This window comes from Phocoena phocoena, chromosome 2, assembly GCF_963924675.1.
Source record: "Phocoena phocoena chromosome 2, mPhoPho1.1, whole genome shotgun sequence".
In the NCBI taxonomy this organism is placed as follows: Eukaryota; Metazoa; Chordata; class Mammalia; order Artiodactyla; family Phocoenidae; genus Phocoena; species Phocoena phocoena.
This window is the reverse complement of record NC_089220.1, coordinates 3,855,735-3,878,675: the sequence shown is the minus strand read 5'-3', so window position 1 is coordinate 3,878,675 and position 22,941 is coordinate 3,855,735. Positions and strand designations below refer to the sequence as shown.

Here is a 22,941-nt window from a genome sequence, read left to right as displayed (position 1 = left end):
TAATGGTTCTATAGAAAGTACAAGTAATAATTATTATTCCTATTCTGGCTCAGTGGCAAGTTTGATGTTATTTTGAGGGAAATATCAATAAATATTACCCCACTTAATGAATACCTAAATTACTGATGTAATCAAAGGTGAAATACAAGGATTAATGAAGATAATATCTCAGTTTTTTTTTTTTAATCTTCTCTGCTTTGTACTTCTTAGAGTGGGTGCACCAAGCCAACTTAAATGTCTTGCATGATCGTGAGCTCTAAGTGTAAGAAATAGTCAAAGTTCTTGTCTTGTTTCTGGTGGTTTGTTTAGGACGTTAACTGTAATATTAAAAAATAGTTAAATATAATAAAAAAGGCCAAGCATGGCCCCCTAATAAATACGGAACTGACATGAAACATTATATTGATGAATCAGTATTTGCAACCACGTAGGTGATTAGCGAAATGTAAATTCAAGGAGGCAAATGATTCTATAGAGACATGTTAGAGATTCTTTTTTCTTTGAGCTTTATTTAATTAATTAATTTTTTATACAGCAGGCTCTTATTAGTTGTCTATTTTATACATATTAGTGTGTACACGTCAATCCCAATCTCCCAATTCATCCCCCCACCCCCCCTGCGCTTTCCCCCCTTGGTGTCCATATGTTTGTAGAGATTCTTGAAGGTTTTATTTTCAAGGTTTTTTTGACTCATAGATATTTATTTTACAATTGTTGCTTTATTGGTAAGTTAATCGGTAAAGGAATGTAGAAGTGAATGAAGAAAAAGTGGGCTGAGCCTGGACCAATGATGACCACTGGTAGTGTATGAGTCACGGATGATGAATACTATGTGTCAAGAACTCTGAGGTCCATCACAATAGGAGACCTAGTCTATTTTCTCTGTTGGAAATTGCCATACTCACAGCTGTTAGTAATATACAAGGATTGTGTTCTTGGTTTTTGTGTTCAAGAACTTTGATTTTATTCGTATAAACAGATAAATGAAATGAAGCACACTGTAAATTATGAAAGTTAATAAATCCCTAAGAGGCTGAAGAGCTGAAACGTGGAGAGCAAAGTCAATGCAGACAAGGTCTCAATTTTTTAAAACCACCTTCTGTGCTTTGTACTTCTCAGCATGGATACATTGGAGCTGATTTAAGGATTCATCTAAGGTCACAAGATGTCTGGCTGTCTCTGTGTTTGACACATAGAGACAAATGTGAGTTTTTATGGGTAAACACCCTATTTGAAAAGTATGAAATATAAGCAAAGAATGCCAGACGTGGTCCGTTGATTAACAATGCAGCATTATATTGATTACTTCCTATATGAACCTTTGAGGGTAATTAATGAAAGAGCTATATCAGTGTAGTAAACGATTCTATAGACAGAAGTTAAACTATTCAAGGCCTATGTTCTAGGTTTTTTGTGCTTCATAGGTATCCATTTTATTCCTATTAGAGAATTTGTTGAATTAATTACTAAACAAAGGTAGATGAGAGTGGGGAAGAAAAGAGGCCAAACCTGGAGCAGTGATGACCACTGGTGGCATATGCATCGTGGATGATGCATACGTGTCTGGAACTCTGAGGTCCAATATAAAAAAGAAATCTAGTTTATTGCCTCTGTTGGAAATGATCCTATAGACAGATTTAGGATTTATTTTATAAAGCTCATGCTCAGGGGTCATTGTGTTTATGGATTTTGATTCTATTATAATAAATGGATCAATAAAGAATCAATGTACAGATGTAACTAAATAAGATGAAGAGGTGAAGCATCGTCCAATTATGAAGAAAGTTAAGGCTAGAGATAATATTAATAAATATGGAAACACTAAGTCAGTTAAGAAATAAATGGTTCAAGGGTGTTTCCTCTAGCTAAGGATGTTATAGATAATATAAATAATGGCCAGTATTTACTCTGGGTTAGTAGAAAGTTCAATGTGGTTTGTTTTCTTAGGAAAAAGTTATATATTACCCAATTCATATATAACATAATCACTGAAAATTAAATGTAGATACAAAGATCAGTAGAGGAAACATCTCAATCATGTTATCATCTACTCTGCATTCTGTGCTTTAGAATGGACACGCTTTAGCTGATTTAAACATATGTCTTGGTCAACAGTCTCTGAATTTGCCTGTACATGGAAACCAACGTGAGTAATAGTCAGTGGTCTCATCTTACTGTGGGTAGTTTGTTTAGGGTATTCTTTGAAATATTAAAAAAAATTCACTATAAGAAAAAATACTAACCATGGTCCAGTCATTAAATTGGAAATGTATGAATCATTCTGTTGATTAATCTATCTTTAGAATAATGAGGGTGATTAATGAAAGAAGTGTACTCAATTAGGCAGCGGTTCTAAAGAAAATTATAAAGATACTGAAGGCCCTTGTCCTTGAGCTTTTGTGACTCATAGATATTTATTTAATTACCATCAGTAAATTGATAAATTAATCACTAAACAGAAGTAGATGGGAGGAAAAAAAAGAGTCGCAAAGCTGGACCAATGATGACATCTGGTGGCGTAGGAGTCATATACGATGAATACCATGTGTCTGGAAGTCTGAGGTCCAACACAAAACAAAATCTAGTCTGTTTCCTCTCTTGCAAATCATCCCTATAAACAAGGATATTGTTCTTCTAATTTTGGATCCATGAATTTCTATGTTATTAATATAAATAGATCAATGATAGAACCAATAAACAAAGTATAACTAAATAAAAACAAGAATGAAGCCTTATCAACCATGAGTATATGTGGTGAGGCAAGAAGTACTATTAATATAAATTGAAGAAACTGATGCATATTAATAAATGGATGGACCAAGGGTGTTAGCTCTTTTTCTAAGGATCATGTCATTATATTCACATTTATGCTTATATATGTGTATAAATCATGGAAAATAATAAATACCTTTGTGACTGAGTAAATGAAATGAGGAAAACAAGGACCAATTTAGAGAAAGTCTCAATTTTTTTCTATCATCTGCTCTGCTCTGTACTCCTCAGAATGGATGCACGCTAGTGGATTTAAGCATCTTTCATGGTCATGTGCTCTATAGACCAATGTGAGTAATGCAGTAAGCAAATTCATGTCTTTGAGAGCTTCTTTTTTTCCTCAAATAGTCACTGTATTGTTAGAAGTGTGGAATAGAATTAATATTAGTAATAATGAGTTAATCAATGAACTTATGCAGATGAGAATGAAGAAATAGAGGCCCATGTATGGACCAATGATGATGACTGATATCATATGAGTCATGGATGATGAATACTACGTGTCTGAAACTCAGGTTCAGTTAAAAAAAAGAAATATAATCTGTTGCCTCTATTTGGTATTACACCACAGACAAATATTAGGAAAAAAAAAGAGCAATTTTCTTGTTTTGTGTTCATGAATTTTGATTTTACTTTAAAAAAATAGCCCAAAGAAATAAGTATAAGTATAAATAAGTTAAGATGAAGAGGTTGAAGCATATTCACTCTTAATATATGTGGTAAGGCAATAAAAGCTATTAATATTGATTGAAAATACTGAAGTCCATTTGGAAATGTAAATGGTGCAAATGTCTTACATCTTTGGCTAAGAATGATATAGAAAATGAATAACAGTCAAAGTTCTTATTCTATGGTAGTACCAGGTTTGATATTGTTCTCTTTTCTAAGAGAAAAATAGGAAATATGACCTGAATTTATTATATTCCTAAATGACTGACTAGATGAAGGTGGAATGTGTGGATCAATAATGAGTATCTCAATGTTGTTATTATCTCTCCTGCTTTTTACGCCTCAGAATGGATACACTGGAACCTATTTATGTATTTGGCCATGATCAGGACCTCCATGGATGCCCCTGTGTGTAAGAGCATGAAGACCAATGTGAACAACAGATTCCTCTCATGGTTTAGGTGGTTTGTATAGGATATTCAGTGTGATACTAAAAATTATTAAATATATTCAAAGATGGCCAAACATGGCTTAATGATTACCATGGAATTGACATGAAACTTTGTGTTGATTAATCGATATTTGCCACAATGAGGATGATTATTGAAATAAGTACATTCCATGAGGCAAAAGATTCTATAGGCAGAAGTTAGTATTTAAGATCCTGTCCTTGAGTTTTTTGACTCACAGATATTTATTTTATTATTATTAATGAATTAATAAAGTGATCAGTAAACAAATGTCGATGAGAATAAAGAAAAAGAGTCTAAGCTTGGACCATTGATGATGACTGATGGCATATGAGTCGTATATGATGAATACTGCGTGTCTGAAACTCTGAGGTCCAGCAAAAGAAATCTAGTCCATTTCCTCCGCTGGAAGTGTTCCTATAGACAGATGTCAGGAATATATAGGGACCTTGTTTTATTCTTTGTGGTTCACGAGTTTTTAAAAATATTATTATAAAATGTTACTGGCCGAATAAACAAGTATATAAGTGACTAAAGATGAAGAGGGTTAAGTACTGTTCATTACTTAAATACATAGTAAAGAGAAATAATATTAATATAAGTTAGAATGGATAATTAACAGATCAAGTATATTATGCATTTTTGCGTAAGGATGATATAGACAGTGATACGTAATATTCAGTTATTGATCTGAGTCTATTGCAAGCTTGATGTTTGTTTTATTAAGGAAAAAACAAATAAATATTACCATAAATTAATAAATACCTAAATGACTACGTATATGAATGGTGGAAAGTATGGATCAATGGAGAGAATATCAAACTTTTTATCACCTGCTCTGCTTGGTACTATTCAGAATTGATGCCCCAGCTGATTTCAGCTTCTGCTGTGATCAAGATTGTCCTATTGCCTCTGTATTAGAAAGAGACAAAGGTGAGTAATGGTCAAGTTTGTCATCTTAGACTGGGTCATTTGTTTAAAGGTATTCATTGAATTATTAAAAGTATTAAACATAATAAAAAAGTTAACTATGGCCCAATGATAAATATGATATGAAACATTATGTTGAGTCATCAGTATTGTGCACCATTGAGGTTGGTTAATAAAGAGAATCAGTCCATGTGTGAAATAGTTCTATAGACAGATGTTGGGAATATTCAAGGATCCTATTCTTGGATTTTGTGAATTATGTGTTTATTTTATTGTTATTAATAAATTAATGATTTACTTGATACATGAATGAGGAAAAAGACAGCCAAACCTGAACCAATGAAGACAACTGGTGGTGTATGTGTTGTGGATGATGAATAATATGTGTCTGGAACTTTGAGGTCCAACACAAAACATAATTCGTCAAATACCTGTGTTGGAAATGATCTTGGAGGCAGATATTAGAAATATACAGAGATCATGTTCTTACCCTGGATTCATTGATTAAATTTATTATTGTTAATGAATGGATGAATGATATTACTGTTGAAGAAGTATCAATAAATAAAGGACCATTAAAGAAATAATAAATAAACAGATAAAAAGAGAGTGAAGCATTGTTCAACTGTGAGCATTTGTGGTAAGGCAAGAATTACTATTAATAAAAATTGAAAATATTGATGCCTCTTTAGAAATAAATGTATCAAGAGTGTCACCTCTTTGGATAAGGATCATATAGATTCATAATTAGAGTCAATTTTATTTTCTAGATCAGTCTCAAATTTAAGGTTGTTCCTTTTGTTAAGAGGTAAAATCTAAATTATGAAAAATTAATAACTACCTAAAGGACTGAACGAATATATTGTGAAAAGGAAAAATCCATTCAGACAAGGTCTCATTTTCATAAATTTATTTTATTTATTTATTTTTTGCTGCGTCGGGTCTTCGTTGCTGCGCGCCGGCTTTCTCTAGTTGCGGCGAGTGGGGGCTACTCTTCGTTGTGGTGCGCAGGCTTCTCATTGCGGTGGCTTCTCGTGTTGTGGAACACGGGCTCTAGGCGCACGGGCTTTAGTAGTTGTGGCACATAGGCTCAGTAGTTGCGGCTCGTGGGCTCTAGAGCGCAGGCTCAGTAGTTGTGGCACACGGGCTTAGTTGCTCCGTGGCATGTGGGATCTTTCCGGACTAGGGCTCAAACCCATGTCCCCTGCATCGGCAGGAGGATTCTTAACCACTGCGCCACCAGGGAAGCCCAGTCTCATTTTTAAAACATCATCTACTCTGCTTTATATTCCTCAGAATGGACCAGTCGAGCTGATTGGAAAATTCTCTTGTGGTCACGTTCTCTGGTTGTCTCCACGTCTTTGGTGTTAGAGACCAATGTGAGTAATAACGTTCATGTCTTCATTTGAAACATTTTTTTAAAAAGTGTACTTATTGGCCATCCATGGCCAGTGATAAATATGGGATTATTCCCAATAGTATTTATTAATCAATTTATGGTATTGTAAGAGTAATTAATGAAAGAGAGATATCAATGTGATAAATGATTCTATGGACAGAAGTAAAATAGTCAAGGTTCTTATTCTTAAATTTATCTTATTTATTTATTTATGGCTGTGTTGGGTCTTTGTTTCTGCGCGAGGGCTTTCTCTAGTTGTGGCAAGCGGGGGCCACTCTTCATTGCGGTGCACGGGCCTTTCGCTATTGTGGCCTCTGTTGTTGTGGAGCACAGGCTCCAGACGCGCAGGCTCAGTAATTGTGGCTCACAGGCCCACTTGCTCCGCGGCCTGTGGGATCTTCCCAGACCAGGGCTAGAACCCGTGTCCCCTGCATTGACAGGTAGATTCTCAACCACTGCACCACCAGGGAAGCCCCAAGGTTCTTATTCTTTGTTTTTATGTGAATCATGGGGTTTTAAAAATTAATATCAGTGGATAAGAAATTAATTAATGAGCTACTGTACAGGGGGATGAGCAAAAAGAGGCTGATATGTGGATCGATGATGACCGCTGGTGGAGTATGAGTCGTGGATGATGACTACTTCATTCTGGAATCTGAGGTCCAATCAGAAAGAAATATAGTCTGTTGCCTCTGCTTGAAATCCTATAGACTGATTTTAGGAATCTAAAGGGACTATTTTCTTAGACTATTTCTGTGAATTTTGATTCTTTTATTGTAAATGGATCAATTAAAGAATCAGTGTACAAATATAAAACAGCGAGGACACTGAGCATGAAGCATATGCACTCTTGAGGTATGGGGTAAGGCAATGGGAACTGTTAAAATGTGCTGAGAATACTGAATGCCGTTACGAAAAATAAGTGGTTCGAGTGCCTTACCTCTTTGGCTCATGCTAATAGAGACGTTCTTATTCTGAGTCCATAGCGAGTCTGATCTTATTCATTTTTTAAAGAGGAAATTTGTTAAGCATTATCCCAGATTAACATATTACTAAATGATTGACTAAATGTAAGGTGGAGTGCGCAGAACAATGGAGATAATGTCTTGATCTTGTTATATCTGTTTTGCTTTGTACTTCTCAGAAAGAGGACCCTGAACGCAGGAGCTCATGGGAGCATCTCTGTGTAGGAGCATTAAGTCCAGTGTGAGTAATAATCAAAGTTCTTGTCCTGGTTTGGGTGATTTGTTCAGGGTATCCCTGTAATAATTAAAAATGTATTAAATATAAGAAAAAAGACCAACTATGGTCCAGCGATTAAATTGAAAGTGTCTGAAACATTATGTTGATTAATGTTTTTACAACAATGATGATTAATGGAAGAGGTATATTCAATTAGGCAATGATTCTAAAGATAAATGACAGGGATACTGAAGGCTCTTGTCCTTGCATTTTTGTAATTCACATACATTTACTTAATTTTTATTAGTAGGTTGATGAATTAATGTATAAACAACTGTAGAGGAGAATGAAGAAAAAGGGGCCCAACCCCAGATTAGTGATGATGTCTGATGACCTAGGAGTCTTAATACGATGAATGCCACATGTTTGGAAGTCTGAGGTCCAACACAAAACAAAATCTAATCTGTTTCCTCTCTCACAAATGATCCTGTGGATCGATGTTAAGAGTTTACAAGGATACTGTTCTTGTAATTTTGGATTCATGGACTTATATATTATTAATATAAATCGATCAGTGATAGAGCCAATAAACAAAATACAAATAAATAAAAATGAGGATGATGCTTTGCCCACCTATGAATATACACGAGAGGCAAGAAATACTATTAATATAAACTGAGGAAACTGATGCATGTTGAGAAATAAATGGACCAACGGTGTTACCTCTTTTCCTAAGGATCATACAGACACTGACCTTGATAAGTAATACCTAGTTTTATAGGCCTGGGTCTGTCTCAGTAGAGGATGTCAATCTTGTTTCATATGTATATATCTCATATGTACATATATTCAGAAAAATTAATAAATACCTTTGTAAATGAAAAAATGAAATGATGTAAACAAAGACTGATGTGGATCTTCTTTTGAAAGGTCTAGATTTTTAATCACCCGCCTCATCTTGTACTCCCCAGAATCGACACACTCAAGCTGATTCAAGCATTGTCTATGGTTTCCTCTGTGTGTTAAGAGCCTAGAGATGAATGTGAGTAAAGGTTAAGTTCTTGTGTTTAAGAAGGTTTTTTTTAAGGGTATTCACTGCACTGTTAAAAGTGTGAAATATAATCCAAAACACCAGTCCTAGAAAATGTCCAGAGAATGAAGAAACAGAGGCTCAGGCGTGGACCAGTGATGACCGTTGGTGGAGTATGAGCCATGGACGATGACTACTTTGTGTCTGAAACTCTGAGGTCCAATCAAAAAGGAAATATAATCTGTTGCCTCTGTTTGAAGTGATCTTATGGAAAGATGTTAGGATCGTTTTTTTAAGGATCATATTATATTTATATTTATGCTTATATATGTGTATAAATTATGGAAAATAGTAAAAACTTTCATGTCCGAGTAAATAAAATGAAGAAAACCAGGACCAATTCAGAGAACGTCTCAAATTTTTTTTTTCTGCTCTGCTCTGTACTCCTCAGAATGGACGCATGCTGGTGGGTTGAAGCATCTTGCACAGTCCTGTGCTCTATAGACCAATGTGAGTAATACAGTATAAATTCATGTCTTTGAGAGTTTTTTTTTCTCAAGTATTCACTATATTGTAAAAGTGTGAAATATAATATCAGTCACTTAATGAGTTAATCAATGAACTATGCCGATGAGAATAAAGAAATAGAGGCCCATATATGGACCAGTGATGATGACTGATATCGTATGAGTCATGGATGATGAATACTATGTGTCTGAAACTCTGAGGTCCAGTAAAAAAAGAAGTATAATTTGTCACCTCTATTTGGCATGCTATTACTGACAAGTATTAGGAAAATAAAAGAACATTTTCTTTGGTTTGTGTTTATGAGTCTTTGATTTTATTGATACTGTAAAAATTAGCCCAAAGAAATAATCAATGTACAAGCCTAAATAAGTTAAGATTAAGAAGCTGAAGCATATTCACTCTTAATATATGTGGTGAGTCAATAAAAACTATTAACATTGATTGAAAATACGGAAGTTCATTAGGAAATGTAAGTGACTCAAATGTCTGACCTCTTTGGTTGAGAATGATACAGACAGTAAATAACCATCAAAGTTCTTATTATTGGTCTGTGTCAAGCTTGATGCTGTTTTGCTTGTTAAGAATAAATTAATAAACATGACCCCAATGTACTGTTTTCCTAAGTAAGTGACCACGTGAAAGTTGAAATGTACGTATCAGTGGAGTGTCTGTCAATCTTCTTAACATCTTCTCTGCTTTGTATTCCTCAGAATGGATGCACCTGAATTGGTTAAGCATTGACCATGATCAGGAACTCTGCTGGTTGTCCTGTGTATAAGTACATGTGGTCCATGTAAGTAATTGTCAAATTCTTCTCTTGGTTTGGGTGTTCGTTTATTCGCTGTGATAATAAATAAATGTGTTCAAAGAAGGCTAGTCATGGTCTATGGATAAATATAGAATTGACATGAGATGTTATGTTGCTTAGTAGGTATTTGCCTCAATGAAGATGATCAATGAAAGAAGAATATTCAATGAGGCAAATGATTCTATAGATAGATATTAAGGATATTAAGGATCTAGTAGTTCTTGAGTATTTGTGATTCACAGATATTTATTTTATTATTATTGATGAATTGATCAGTAAATATAGATCAGAATGAAGAAAGAGTCCAATCGTGGACCGATGATGACGGCTAGTGACGTATGAGTTGTATACGATGAGTACTTGTGTGTCTGAAACTCTGAGGTCCAGCACAAAGAAATCCAGCCCATTCCTCCTGTTTAAAGTGATTCTATAGACAGATGTCAGGAATATACAAAGATATTGTTCTTGATGTTTGTGTCTGTGAATTTTACAAAACCTTATTCTAAAAGAATAAATGGCAGAATAAATAAACAAATGTGTAAGTAAAAATGAAGAGGCTGAAGTATTGTTCATCTTTAAAGTGTATAGTAAAGAAAATAATACTAATATAAATTGAAATCAATATTAAATGGATCAAGTGTATTACATCTTTGACCAAGGATGGTATAGACAGTGATATGTACAGTTTTTGATCTGAGTGAGTTACAACTTTAATGCTGAATTTGTTAAGAGGAAAATAAATAAATATTACCATTAATCAATAAATACCTAAATGACTATGTATCTGGATGGCGGAGACAATGAATCAATGGAGAGAATGTCTCCATCTTTTTATTTTCTTCTCTGCTTGGTACTATTCAGAATGGATCTTCCAAGCTGATTAAGATCGTCATGTTGCTCCCGTGTCAGGAAAGAGACAAAGGTGAGTAACGGTCAAAGGTCAAAGTTCTTGTCTTGGTTTGGGTTATTTGTTTAAAGGTTTCACAGTATTATTTAAAAAAATAATAAATATAATTAAAATGAACTATGTCTAAATTTAAAAATCATGTGAAATATTATGTTATTTAATCAACATTGAAATTCACTGATCAAAGAGATAAAGTCTACATGGGATATGGCTCTATATACTATGCTTGGGATATGCAAATATCTTGCTTTTGGGTTTTGGAATCATGTATTCATTATATTATTATCAGTGAATTAATTTGATTTACTTAATACAGATGCAGAAATGAATGAGGAAAAAGAGAAACATATACCGGTGATGACAACTGGTGGCATATGAGTTATAAACGATGAATACTACGTGTCTGGAACTCCGGGGTCCAACACAAAACATAATTAGTTGAATCTCTCTTTTGGAAATGATGCAGTAGACCAGCGGTCCCCAACATTTTTGGCACCAGGGACCGGTTTCGTGGAAGACAATTTTTCCACGGATGGCATGGAGAGAGATGGTTCACGCGGCAATGCGAGCGATGGAGAGCAGCGATGGGGAGCGGCAGACGAAGCTTCGCTCGCTCGCCCGCTGCTCACTTCCTGCTGTGCAGCCCGGTTCCTAACAGGCCTTGGACCAGCACCGGTCCACAGTCTGGGGGTTGGAGACCCCTGCAGTAGACAGATGTCAGAAATATACAAATACTGTGTTCTTATTTTGAGTTCATAGATTTAGATTTATTATTACTAATGGATTGACGGTAGAATAAAATAGAAGTAAATAGATAAAGAAGAATGTTAAGCATTGTCCAACTATGAACATATGTGGTGAGGCCAGAAATATTACTCATAAAAATGGAAGAAGACACTGCTGCCTCCTAAGAAATAAATGAATCAAGGATGTTACCTCTGTGGCTAAGAATCACGTAGGCTGATGAATAAGAGTCAGTTTTATTTACTGGATCAGTTTCACGTTTGAGAGAGTTTCCTTTGTTAAGAGAAAAAAAATCTATATCATGAAAAATATATAAATACCTAAATGACTGAGTAACTGGACGGTGGAAAGCAGGGATCAATGGAAGTAAGGTCTCAATTACCTTTATCATCTGCTCTGCTCTGTAGGCCTCAGAATGGACACACCTGAGCTGATTTAAGCATCTTCCATGGGTACCAGGTCTACGGTTGCACCCGTAGCATACAGACCAATGTGAGTAACAAAGTTCTTGTCTTATTTTAGTGTTTTTAAAAAAAGCATATTCCCTGTATCATTATGAAGTATTAATGTGAAGTATAATTGCATAAGACTAGCTATAGCCCAGTGACAAATGTGGAATTGATTATATAAATATGGGGTTGATTATATTGATTAATGCATATAGGAAAATCAGAATAATAAATGAGAGAGATATATTGATGTGAGAATTATCCTGTATACAGTTTAGGGCTATCAAGGCTCTTCTTGGGCTTCTGTGAATAATAGCATTTAAAAATTATTATTAGTGAATTAATGAATTAATCAATGGACAATGTACAAACGATTGAAGAAAAGGAGGGACAATACTGGATCGATGATGACTATTGGTGTAGTCATGTATGTCGTGTATGATGAATCTGTGTCTGGAACTCTGAGGTCCGATGCAAATGGAAACTAGTCCATTGCCCTGTGTGAAGTGATCCTATAGACAGATGCCATGAATATACAAGAATCTCATTTTTGGTTTACGTTCATGCATTCTCTATTTTTATAGTCAGATCAATGAAATAATCGATAAATACATACATAAATAAAGAGGAAGGTCATTAAGCATTGTCCAATTATAAAAATATGTAGCAAGACAAGAAATACTATTAACATATTTTGAAAATACTTCTATTTATTAGGAAACAAATCATACAAGGTGTTACCTCTGGCTAAGAATTTTATAGGCAGTGTGAAGTCGTTAATAGGCAATGTCCATATTCTGTGTCAGTGGCAAGATCGTTATTGTTTGTTTACTTAGGAGACATTAAGTAAACATTTTCCCAAGTTGCTAATTTCCTAAATAACTCACTAAATGAAAGGTGAAATACAAGGACCAATGTTGATTAGGTCTCAGCCTTTTAAAATCATCTCGTCTGCTCTGTACTACTCAGAATGGACCCCCTCAAGCTGGCTTAATGATTCTTCCATGGTCACAAGTTCTATGGTTTAGAGCATGGTGACTAATGTGAGTAATAGTCAAAGTTATTGCCTCGGTTTGGGTTGTTTGTTTAAGGGTATTCATTGTATTATTTAAAAATGTGAAATATAATCAGTGAATGCCAACCATGGCCCCCAAATGCAATTAATATGAAGCATTATGTTTATTCATCCAAGTCAAAACATTGAGGTCAATTAATGGAAGAGATGGTTTGCTGAGGGAAATAATTCTACAGACAGATGTTAGGGATTAGTCCATGCTAGCCTTGGACTAACAATAAGTAAAGTTAGACGTGAAAGTGAAGCAAATATGATGACTAATCCCTACATTCAACACAAGGCCGATTAACAAAAGAGATCTGGACTTTTCACTCTGTAAAAAATGATTCTACATACAGATAATAGGGTTATTAAAACTACTTTAAAAATTTATGAGTATATGTCTCTCATTATGAATTAACGATTTATCTTTAAACAAAATTATAATTGAATGAAAAAAAGAGGATGGAGTCTGAAGTAATATTGAGGACTGGTGGCATGTGAGTCAAGGATGAGCAATGCTTACCTAGAACGCCGAAGTCCAAAGCAATAGAAATCTAGTCCATTCTTCTGATATAAATGAGCCTATAAAGACTTGTTACGGATATCCAAGGATCTTATTGGATAAGATCTTAGGCTTTTGAGTTTCATAGATATTGATTGCTTATTAAAAGTTAATCAGTACAATAATATCTAAACAAATGTATGAATAAATGAAGGAAAAATAGGGCCAAATCTGGAATAACTATAGAGTATGTGATAATAATTACCAATCTATTTCTAAGGAACCAAAGTCTATTAAAAATATGTAGAGGCTTTTATATCATGAGACCCAGAGAAAGATGTGTGTAATTGTTGATGGTTATGTTCTGGGTTATCTTTGGGTTGCAGGCATTTTTTTTTTTAATTAAGAAATGGGAAAAAAAGTTTATATAATTGAACCCCCTTACTACATTAAAGAGGGCTTAACATGAACCAGTGACAAAAAATGTGTCATATGACAAGTTATGATCAAGCCCTTAGCTTCAGTGTTCCATTGGTAATCATTCCACAGTGTATATGTAAATCAAATCTTCATGTTGTACATTTTAAATATATGCAAACTATGTTTGTCAATTCCTCCTAAATAAAGTTGGGAATAAAAAGTATATAGTCCCTTGATGCTTAATGATAATGAGGGGCTGGATGCAGTTACTATTAAAGAGTGTTATTGAATTGAGTTTGTATACAAGGATACTGATCTTAGTATTATAAATTAATATATGTTAATACCTGAATAAAATCAGAGGGGACAAAGCACCTGGCCAGTGATGAATATGTGATGAAGCATGATTCATCCGTTTTACTCCTGTTGTGTCCCTCTTGAGAAAAACGAATCTTAGCTCTGGCCAGTTTGAATAAGGGGGATTAGACAGATATACACAATAGGCATTTGTCTCTTGGTTTCTGGGAAGTTAAACGTTTTGCATTTTCTTTACGACATGAATAGTTTGTCAGATTCTTTCACGCATTAAAGAATGGATGAATGAAAATTAAAGCTATTAATAAATAGCTACCGACAAATAAATTCAAAGGAGACCAAATATGAATATATGCTGAAGATATGCAATGTGGCAAGTTTTATGAAGTCATCGAATTCAGTACAATTTTTTAAAAGTCTGAGGGTTTTACATTCACTTTCACAGCTACTTATTCCATATTAGGTTTGCACCACAGTTTATAAACTTTCCTCTGTGGAAAAGATCTAAGCTGTGAATTGAGTGAAGCAACCCACAGGAAAATGTCAGATATTTACGGCGTTTGGATGTGGAGTGGTTGGCAGGCCCATGGTGGTTCTTTCTTACATCTTTAAAGAATGCAGAAGTTAAATGAAAATGAGTCAAGCACGGATCCATGATGTGAATGGAATGCAGTCTGAATGTGTCTTGTGATTAATTCGTTTCTGCATCACTGAAGTTCATTTCAAAAGGAGATTTGAGATATCTGTGGGAATAAGTGTATAGCTAGATTTCAGTAATTTTCAAGCAACTAATTCCGGGGTTTAAATGGATCATGGGGACTTTTACTACATTATTCTAAGGGAATAAATTAAAGAATCAAAAGACGGATAGATAGGTGATAGGTAGATAGATAAAGAGAGTAAAGCTGGGTTAATTAAGAAGAAATGTTGTGAGAGAAATTTTTGTTCATATAATTCTGAAGCACAGCAGTGCATTAAGAAACCAGTAGATCAAGGGTTTTACCTCTCTGGGATAGGTTAATAATAGAGCAGTGTTCTTGAGTGAGAATCAGAATCACCCGAAGGGCTTGTTAAACTACAGATTGCTGGTCCCACTCTCAGCATTTCTGATTCAGTAAAATTAGTGTCGGATCCGCTAATCTGCATTCCTAACACGTTCCCAAGTTCTGCTAATGCTGCCTATCAGGAAACAACGTTTCCAGAATCACCGAAAAAGTCAAATATATGTCATAATAGTTAGTGCTGTTGCTGTGTGTCAGTGATGAGTTCCAGGTTGCTCATTTTTAAAGAAATAACAAATACATTAATTAATAAACATCTAAAAGTCTAAGTAAACGAAAGGAGAAAAGCATGGTCCAATGGAGAAAATGTCTCATTCTTTTAACATCATCTTTGTACTCTACAAAATGGGTGCCCCTGAACTGATTTAAGCATTCTGAAAAGACCAAGATCTGTAGGCTGCCAGTATGTTTAGGAATGTATATGTAAAATGAGTATGTGGCTACATACATGAACAAAATCAAACAAGGTTAGGCTTGTACTAAGGATGGGGAACCAAAGTTTATGATTAATTTGATTATGATTAATTTGATCACTTAGGATGATTTTAAAAACAGGTTGAGTCCATGTCATTCATTTTATAGCTCTTTAAATGTGTTTTAGGTTTTCCCTACACATTCCTTAATCGATAACGATGTAAGCTACTTTCATTATGAGGACGGAGCACATAGGATACGTAAGTACTAGTCAGTATTGTGCTCATGGTGGGTTCATGCTATATATAGAAACAATATACAAATTATATGAAGAAAAGGCCAACCATGGACCGATTCTGAACTATATTTTATGATGAAAACATCTACGAACTACTGAGGTCCATTACAAAAAAATATTAAGTGTTTACATTTGTGGGAATGAGCCCATGGATAGATTTCAGTAATATTCAAGGATCGTATTCTCAGTCTTTGGTGCTTCATGGATTTTGATTTTGTTAAGTGAATAAATGAAAGAATAAACAGATATGTCAGTGGATAAAGATGAAAAGGGTGAAGCATATCAAATTATGAAAATATGTGGTGAGGTATGAATTACTATTAATATAACTTAGAACCATGAGAGTTCATTAAGTGATAAATGGATCAAGCAGGTTACACTTTGGGGTAAGGATGATATAGATAATTGTATGTATTAGTCTGTCTTCTTGCTTTGAGTCAGTCATGAGTTTGAGTAGTTTGTTTACTTTAGATAAAAAGAAGTGTACCACACGATAAATAATAAATACTTAAATATTAAGAAAATGAAATGAGAAAACCATGTATTAATGGGAAGAATGTCTCAATATTTTATTATCTGCATTGCTTATACTCAGAATGAATGAACTGAACTGACGTAAGCCTTTTGCCCTGGCTGTGAATTCTGTATTAGGAGCAAAGAGACCAATATGAGTAATAGTCAAAGCCCTTATCTTGGTGTGGGGGGCTTGTTTAAGAATATTCACTGTTTTGTTAAAAACGTGTACTAAGTATAATCTAAGAAGTTAGCCATGGCCCACTATGGGTTTCATATGTCACATATGTCCCTTAATGAATAGGTGCAAACTAAGATTGATTAATGAAAGATATAGTTGCTGAGGGAAATTATTCTATGTACAGGTGTTAGGGATACTTGAAACTCTTGTTCTTGAGTTTTTGTGCTTCATGTAAATTTATTTTATTATTATTAGGCAATTAAAAATTAAAAATCAACGAGTGTGCAAATGAACGAGGAGAAAGAGGGCAAATCCTGGACTGATAAGGGACCGCTGGTGGGGTATGAATCACGGGTGATGGATGATATGTATCTGGCTCTGAGGAACTGTACAGAAAGAGATCTAGTCTATGGTCTCTGTTGGAAGTGATCCTCAAGACAGACTAGGAATGCACTGAAGTCTGTTCTTGGACTTTTGTGGTTCATGAATTTTGATGGTATTATGGCTACAAGATATCAATAACAAAATCTATACAATTACGTAAATAAAGATGAAAGGGTGAAGTACTGTCCAGTTATATGAGACAAGAACTACTATTGATTTAATTTGTAAATATGAGTATCCATTAAGATATAGTTGGATCAACACTATATAAAAGTTAGTTATTAAATTCTGGAAAGTATTTTATTTAATTTTATATATTTATTTATTTACATCTTTATTGGAGTATAATTGCTTTACAATGGTGTGTTAGTTTCTGCTTTATAACAAAGTGAATCAGTTATGCATATATCCCCATAACTCTTCCCTCTTGCATCTCTCTCCCTCCCACCCTCTAGGTGGTCACAAAGCACCGAGCTGATCTCCCTGTGCTATGCGGCTGCTTCCCACTAGCTATCTATTTTACATTTGGTAGTGTATATATGTCCATGCCACTCTCTCATTTTGTGTCAGCTTACCATTCCCCCCCAACTCCGTATCCTCAAGTCCATTCTCTAGAAGGTCTGCGCCTTTATTCCCGTCTTGTCCCTAGGTTCTTCATGACCATTTTGTTGTTTAGATTCCATATATATGTGTTAGCGTATGGTATTTGTTTTTCTCTTTCTGACTGACTTCACTCTGTATGACAGACTCTAGGTCCATCCACCTCACTACAAATAACTCAATTTCGTTTCTTTTGATGGCTGAGTAATATTCCATTGTATATATGTGCCGCATCTTCTTTATCCATTCATCTGTTGATGGACACTTAGGTTGCTTCCATGTCCTGGCTATTGTAAATAGAGCTGCAATGAACATTGTGGTACATGACTCTTTTTGAATTATGGTTTTCTCAGGGTATATGCCCAGTAGTGGGATTGCTGGGTCATATGGTAGTTCTATTTGTAGTTTTTTGAGGAACCTCCATACTGTTCTCCATAGTGGCTGTATCAATTTACATTCCCACCAACAGTGCAAGAGTGTTCCCTTTTCTCCACACCCTCTCCAGCATTTATTGTTTGTAGATTTTTTGATGATGGCCGTTCTGACTGGTGTGAGATGATATCTCATTGTAGTTTTGATTTGTATTGCTCTAATGATTAATGATGTTGAGCATTCTTTCATGTGTTTGTTGGCAATCTGTATATCTTCTTTGGAGAAATGTCTAGTTAGCTCTTCTGCCCAGTTTTGGATTGGGTTATTTGTTTTTTTGATATTGAGCTGAATGAGCTGCTTGTAAATTTTGGAGATTAATCCTTTGTCAGTTGCTTCATTTGCAAATATTTTCTCCCATTCTGAGGGTTGTCTTTTGGTCTTGTTTATGGTTTCCTTTGCTGTGCAAAAGCTTATAAGTTTCATGAGGTCCCATTTGTTTATTTTTGTTTTTATTTCCATTTCTCTAGGAGATGGGTCAAAAAGGATCTTGCTGTGATTTATGTCATAGAGTGTTCTGCCTATGTTTCCCTCTAAGAGTTTGATAGTTTCTGGCCCTACATGTAGGTCTTTAATCCATTTTGAGTTTATTTTTGTGTATGGTGTTAGGGAGTGTTCTAATTTCATTTTTTTACCTGTAGTTGTCCAGTTTTCCCAGCACCACTTATTGAAGAAGCTGTCTTGTCTCCATTGTATATTCTTGCCTCCTTTATCAAAGATAAGGTGACCATGTGTGTGTGGGCTTATCTCTGGGCTTTCTATCCTGTTCCATTGATCTGTATTTCTGTTTTTGTGCCAGTACCATACTGTTTTGATTACTGTAGCTTTGTAGTATAGTCTGAAGGCAGGAAGCCTGAGTACTCCAGCTCCGTTTTTCTTTCTCAAGATTGCTTTGGCTATTCGGGGTCTTTTGTGTTTCCATACAAATTGTGAAATTTTTTGTTCTAGTTCTGTGAAAAATGCCAGTGGTAGTTTGATAGGGATTGCACTGAATCTGTAGATTGCTTTGGGTAGTAGAGTCATTTTCACAATGTTGATTCTTCCAATCCAAGAACATGGTATATCTCTCCATCTCTTTGTATCATATTTAACTTCTTTCATCACTGTCTTATAATTTTCTGCATACAGGTCTTTTGTCTCCTTAGGTAGGTTTATTCCTAGGTATTTTATTCTTTTTGTTGCAATGGTAAATGGGAGTGTTTACTTAATTTCACTTTCAGATTTTTCATCATTAGTGTATAGGAATGCAAGAGATTTCTGTGCATTAATTTTGTATCCTGCTACTTTACCAAATTCATTGATTAGCTCTAGTAGCTTTCCGGTAGCATCTTTAGGATTCTCTATGTATAGTATCATGTCATCTGCAAACAGTGACAGCTTTACTTCTTCTTTTCCAATTTGGATTCCTTTTCTTCTCTGATTCCTGTGGCTAAAACTTCCAAAACTATGTTGAATAATCGTGGTGAGAGTGGGCAACCTTGTCTTGTTCCTCATCCTAGTGCAAATGGTTTCAGTTTTTCACCATTGAGGACGATGTTGGCTATGGGCTTGTCATATATGGCCTTTATTATGTTGAGGTAAGTTCCCTCTGTGCCTAATTTCTGGAGGGTTTTTATTATAAACGTGTGTTGAATTTTGTTGAAAGATTTCTCTGCATCAATTGAGATGATCATATGGATTTTATTCTTCAGTTTGTTAATATGGTGTATCACATTGATTGATTTGCATATATTGAAGAATCCTTGCATTCCTGGGATAAACCCCACTTGATCATGGTGTATGATCCTTTTAATGTGTTGTTGGATTTGTTTGCTAGTATTTTGTTGAGGATATTTCCATCTATGTTCATCAGTGACTTTGGCCTGTAGTTTTCTTTCTTTGTGACATCTTTGTCTGGTTTTGGTATCAGGGTGATGGTGGCCTCATAGAATGAGTTTGCAAGTGTTCCTCCCTCTGCTATTCTCTGGAGGATTTTGAGAAGGATAGGTGTCAGCTCTTCTCTAAATGTTTGATAGAATTCGCCCGTGAAGCCATCTGGTCCTGGGCTTTTGTTTGTTGGAAGATTTTTAATGGCAGTATCAATTTCAATGCTTGTGATTGGTCTGTTCATATTTTCCATTTCTTCCTGATTCAGTCTTGGAAGGTTGTGCATTTCTAAGAATTTATCCATTTCTTCCAGGTTGTCCATTTTATTGGCATAGAGTTGCTTGTAGTAACCTCTCATGATGCTTATATTTCTGCGGTGTCAGTTGTTACTTCTCCTTTTTCGTTTCTAATTTTATTGATTTGAGTCTTCTCCCTTTTTTTCTTGATGAGTCTGGCTAATGGTTTATCAATTTTGTTTATCTTCTCAAAGAACCAGCTTTTAGTTTTATTGATATTTGCTATCATTTCCTTCATTTATTTTTCATTTATTACTGATCTGGTTTTTATGATTTCTTTCCTTCTGCTAAGTTTGGGTTTTGTTTTTCTTTCTCTAATTGTTTTAAGTGTAAGGTTAGGTTGTTTATTTGAGATGTTTCTTGTTTCTTTACATAGGATTTTATTGCTATAAACTTCCTTCTTAGAACTGCTTTTGCTGCATCCAATAGGTTTTGGGTCATCGTGTTTTCATTGTCATTTTTTTCTAGGTATTTTTTGATTTCCTCTTTGATTTCTTCAGTGATGTCTTGGTTATTAAGTAGTGTATTGTTTAACCTCCATATGTTTGTACTATTTAGAGATTTTTTCTCCTGTAATTGATATCTAGTCTCATAGTGCTGTGGTCGGAAATGGTACTTGATACAATTTCAGTTTTCTTAAATTTACTGAGGCTTGATTTGTGACCCAACATATGATCTATCCTGGAGAACGTTCTGTGAGCACTTGAGAAGAAAGTGTATTCTGTTGTTTCTGGATGGAATGTCCTATAAATATCAGTTAAGTCCATCTTGTTTAATGTATAATTTAATGCTTGTGTTTCCTTATTTATTTTCATTTTGGATGATCTGTCCATTGGTGAAAGTAGGGTGTTAAAGTCCCCTGCTATGATTGTGTTACTGTCGATTTCCCCTTTTATGGTTGTTAGTATGTGCCTTATGTATTGAGGTGCTGCTATATTGGGTGCATAAATATTTACAATTGTTATATCTTCTTTTTGGATCAATTCCTTGATCATTATGTAGTGTCCTTCTTTGTCTCTTATAATAGTCTTTATTTTAAAGTCTATTTTGTCTGATATGAGAATTGCTACTCCAGCTTTCTTTTGATTTCCATTTGAATGGAATATCTTTTTCCATCCTCTCACTTTCAGTCTGTATGTGTCCCTAGGTCTGAAGTGGGTCTCTTGTAGACAGCATCTATACGGGTCTTGTTTTTGTATGGATTCAGCCAGTCTATGTCTTTTGGTTGGAGCATTTAATCCATTTACATTTAAGGTAATTATCAATATGTATATTCCTATTACAATTTTCTTAATTGTTTTGGTTTTGTTATTGTAGATTTTTTCCTTCTCTTGTGTTTCCTGCCTAGAGAAGTTCCTTTAGCATTTGTTGTAAAGCTGGTTTGGTTGTGCTGAACTCTCTCAGCTTTTGCTTGTCTGTAAAGGTTTTAATTTCTCCATCAAATCTGAATGAGATCCTTGCTGGGTAGAGTAATCTTGGTTGTAGGTTTTTCCCCTTCATCACTTTAAATATGTCCTGCCACTTCCTTCTGGCTTGCAGAATTTCTGCTGAAAGATCAGCTTTTAACCTTATGGGGATTCCCTTGTGGGTTATTTGTTGTTTTTCCCTTGCTGCTTTTAATATTTTTTCTTTGCATTTAATTTTTGATAGTTTGATTAATATGTGTCTTGGCGTGTTTCTCCTTGGATTTATCCTGTATGGGACTCTCTGTGCTTCCTGGACTTGATTAACTATTTCCTTTCCCATATTAGGGAAGTTTTCAACTATAATCTCTTCAAATATTTTCTCAGTCCCTTTCTTTTTCTCTTCTTCTTCTGGGACCCCTATAATTCAAATGTTGGTGCGTTTATTGTTGTCCCAGAGGTCTCTGAGACTTTCCTCAATTCTTTTCATTATTTTTTCTTTTCTCTGCACTGCGGTAGTTATTTTCACTATTTTATCTTCCAGGTCACTTATCTGTTCTTCTGCCTCAGTTATTCTGCTATTGATCCCTTCTAGAGTATTTTAAATTTCATTTATTGTGTTGTTCCTCACTGTTTCTCTGCTCTTTAGTTCTTCTAGGTCCTTGTTAAATGTTTCTTGTGTTTTCTGCATTCTATTTCCAAGATTTGGATCATCTTTACTATCATTATTCCGAATTCTTTTTCAGGTAGACTGCCTATTTCCTCTTCATTTGTTAGGTCTGGTGGGTTTTTACCTTGATCCTTCATCTGCTGTGCATTTCTCTGTATTCTCATTTTGCTTAACTTACTGTGTTCGGGGTCTTCTTTTCACAGGCTGCAGGTTCGTAGTTCCTGTTGTTTTTGGTGCCCAGTGGCTAAGGTTGGTTCAGTGGGTTGTGTAGGCTTCCTGGTGGAGGGGACTAGTGCCTGTGTTCTGGTGGATGAGGCTGGATCTTGTCTTTCTGGTGGGCAGGTCCACGTCTGGTGGTGTGTTTTGGGGTGTCTGTGGCCTTATTATGATTTTAGGCAGCCTCTCTGCTAATGGGTGGGGTTGTGTTCCTGTCTTGCTAGTTGTTTGGCATAGGGTGACCAGCATTGTAGCTTGCTGGTCTTTTGAGTGGAGCTGGGTCTTAGCATTGAGATGGAGATCTCTGGGAGATTTTCACTGTTTGATAATACGTGGAGCTGGAAGGTCCTTTGTGGGCCAATGTCCTGAACTTGGCTCTCCCACCTCAGAGGCACAGCCCTGATGCTTGGCTGGAGCACCAAGAGCCT

At 35.2% G+C, this 22,941-nt stretch overlaps 13 non-coding genes across 13 annotated transcripts; all 13 read left to right on the top strand.

Annotated features, from left to right (window-relative positions):
* The first annotated feature begins 780 nt into the window (after positions 1-780).
* LOC136119638 (small nucleolar RNA SNORD113/SNORD114 family) lies at positions 781-855 on the top strand. Its single transcript, XR_010655611.1, has one exon. It is a non-coding gene; the product is annotated as a small nucleolar RNA SNORD113/SNORD114 family (small nucleolar RNA).
* Positions 856-1,510: 655 nt separating this feature from the next.
* On the top strand, positions 1,511-1,582 carry LOC136119651 (small nucleolar RNA SNORD113/SNORD114 family). The gene has a single exon (XR_010655622.1). It is a non-coding gene; the product is annotated as a small nucleolar RNA SNORD113/SNORD114 family (small nucleolar RNA).
* Positions 1,583-2,493: 911 nt separating this feature from the next.
* LOC136119636 (small nucleolar RNA SNORD113/SNORD114 family) lies at positions 2,494-2,568 on the top strand. The gene has a single exon (XR_010655609.1). It is a non-coding gene; the product is annotated as a small nucleolar RNA SNORD113/SNORD114 family (small nucleolar RNA).
* Positions 2,569-3,220: 652 nt separating this feature from the next.
* On the top strand, positions 3,221-3,293 carry LOC136119661 (small nucleolar RNA SNORD113/SNORD114 family). The gene has a single exon (XR_010655630.1). It is a non-coding gene; the product is annotated as a small nucleolar RNA SNORD113/SNORD114 family (small nucleolar RNA).
* Positions 3,294-4,214: 921 nt separating this feature from the next.
* Positions 4,215-4,289, top strand: LOC136119639 (small nucleolar RNA SNORD113/SNORD114 family). Its single transcript, XR_010655612.1, has one exon. It is a non-coding gene; the product is annotated as a small nucleolar RNA SNORD113/SNORD114 family (small nucleolar RNA).
* An 884-nt stretch (positions 4,290-5,173) lies between these two features.
* LOC136119654 (small nucleolar RNA SNORD113/SNORD114 family) lies at positions 5,174-5,248 on the top strand. Its single transcript, XR_010655624.1, has one exon. It is a non-coding gene; the product is annotated as a small nucleolar RNA SNORD113/SNORD114 family (small nucleolar RNA).
* A 1,585-nt stretch (positions 5,249-6,833) lies between these two features.
* Positions 6,834-6,906, top strand: LOC136119657 (small nucleolar RNA SNORD113/SNORD114 family). Its single transcript, XR_010655627.1, has one exon. It is a non-coding gene; the product is annotated as a small nucleolar RNA SNORD113/SNORD114 family (small nucleolar RNA).
* An 885-nt stretch (positions 6,907-7,791) lies between these two features.
* LOC136119686 (small nucleolar RNA SNORD113/SNORD114 family) lies at positions 7,792-7,867 on the top strand. The gene has a single exon (XR_010655653.1). It is a non-coding gene; the product is annotated as a small nucleolar RNA SNORD113/SNORD114 family (small nucleolar RNA).
* Positions 7,868-8,600: 733 nt separating this feature from the next.
* On the top strand, positions 8,601-8,675 carry LOC136119642 (small nucleolar RNA SNORD113/SNORD114 family). Its single transcript, XR_010655615.1, has one exon. It is a non-coding gene; the product is annotated as a small nucleolar RNA SNORD113/SNORD114 family (small nucleolar RNA).
* A 436-nt stretch (positions 8,676-9,111) lies between these two features.
* Positions 9,112-9,186, top strand: LOC136119641 (small nucleolar RNA SNORD113/SNORD114 family). The gene has a single exon (XR_010655614.1). It is a non-coding gene; the product is annotated as a small nucleolar RNA SNORD113/SNORD114 family (small nucleolar RNA).
* A 913-nt stretch (positions 9,187-10,099) lies between these two features.
* On the top strand, positions 10,100-10,175 carry LOC136119656 (small nucleolar RNA SNORD113/SNORD114 family). Its single transcript, XR_010655626.1, has one exon. It is a non-coding gene; the product is annotated as a small nucleolar RNA SNORD113/SNORD114 family (small nucleolar RNA).
* Positions 10,176-11,042: 867 nt separating this feature from the next.
* On the top strand, positions 11,043-11,117 carry LOC136119652 (small nucleolar RNA SNORD113/SNORD114 family). The gene has a single exon (XR_010655623.1). It is a non-coding gene; the product is annotated as a small nucleolar RNA SNORD113/SNORD114 family (small nucleolar RNA).
* Positions 11,118-12,285: 1,168 nt separating this feature from the next.
* LOC136119668 (small nucleolar RNA SNORD113/SNORD114 family) lies at positions 12,286-12,360 on the top strand. The gene has a single exon (XR_010655636.1). It is a non-coding gene; the product is annotated as a small nucleolar RNA SNORD113/SNORD114 family (small nucleolar RNA).
* The last annotated feature ends 10,581 nt before the right edge of the window (positions 12,361-22,941 follow it).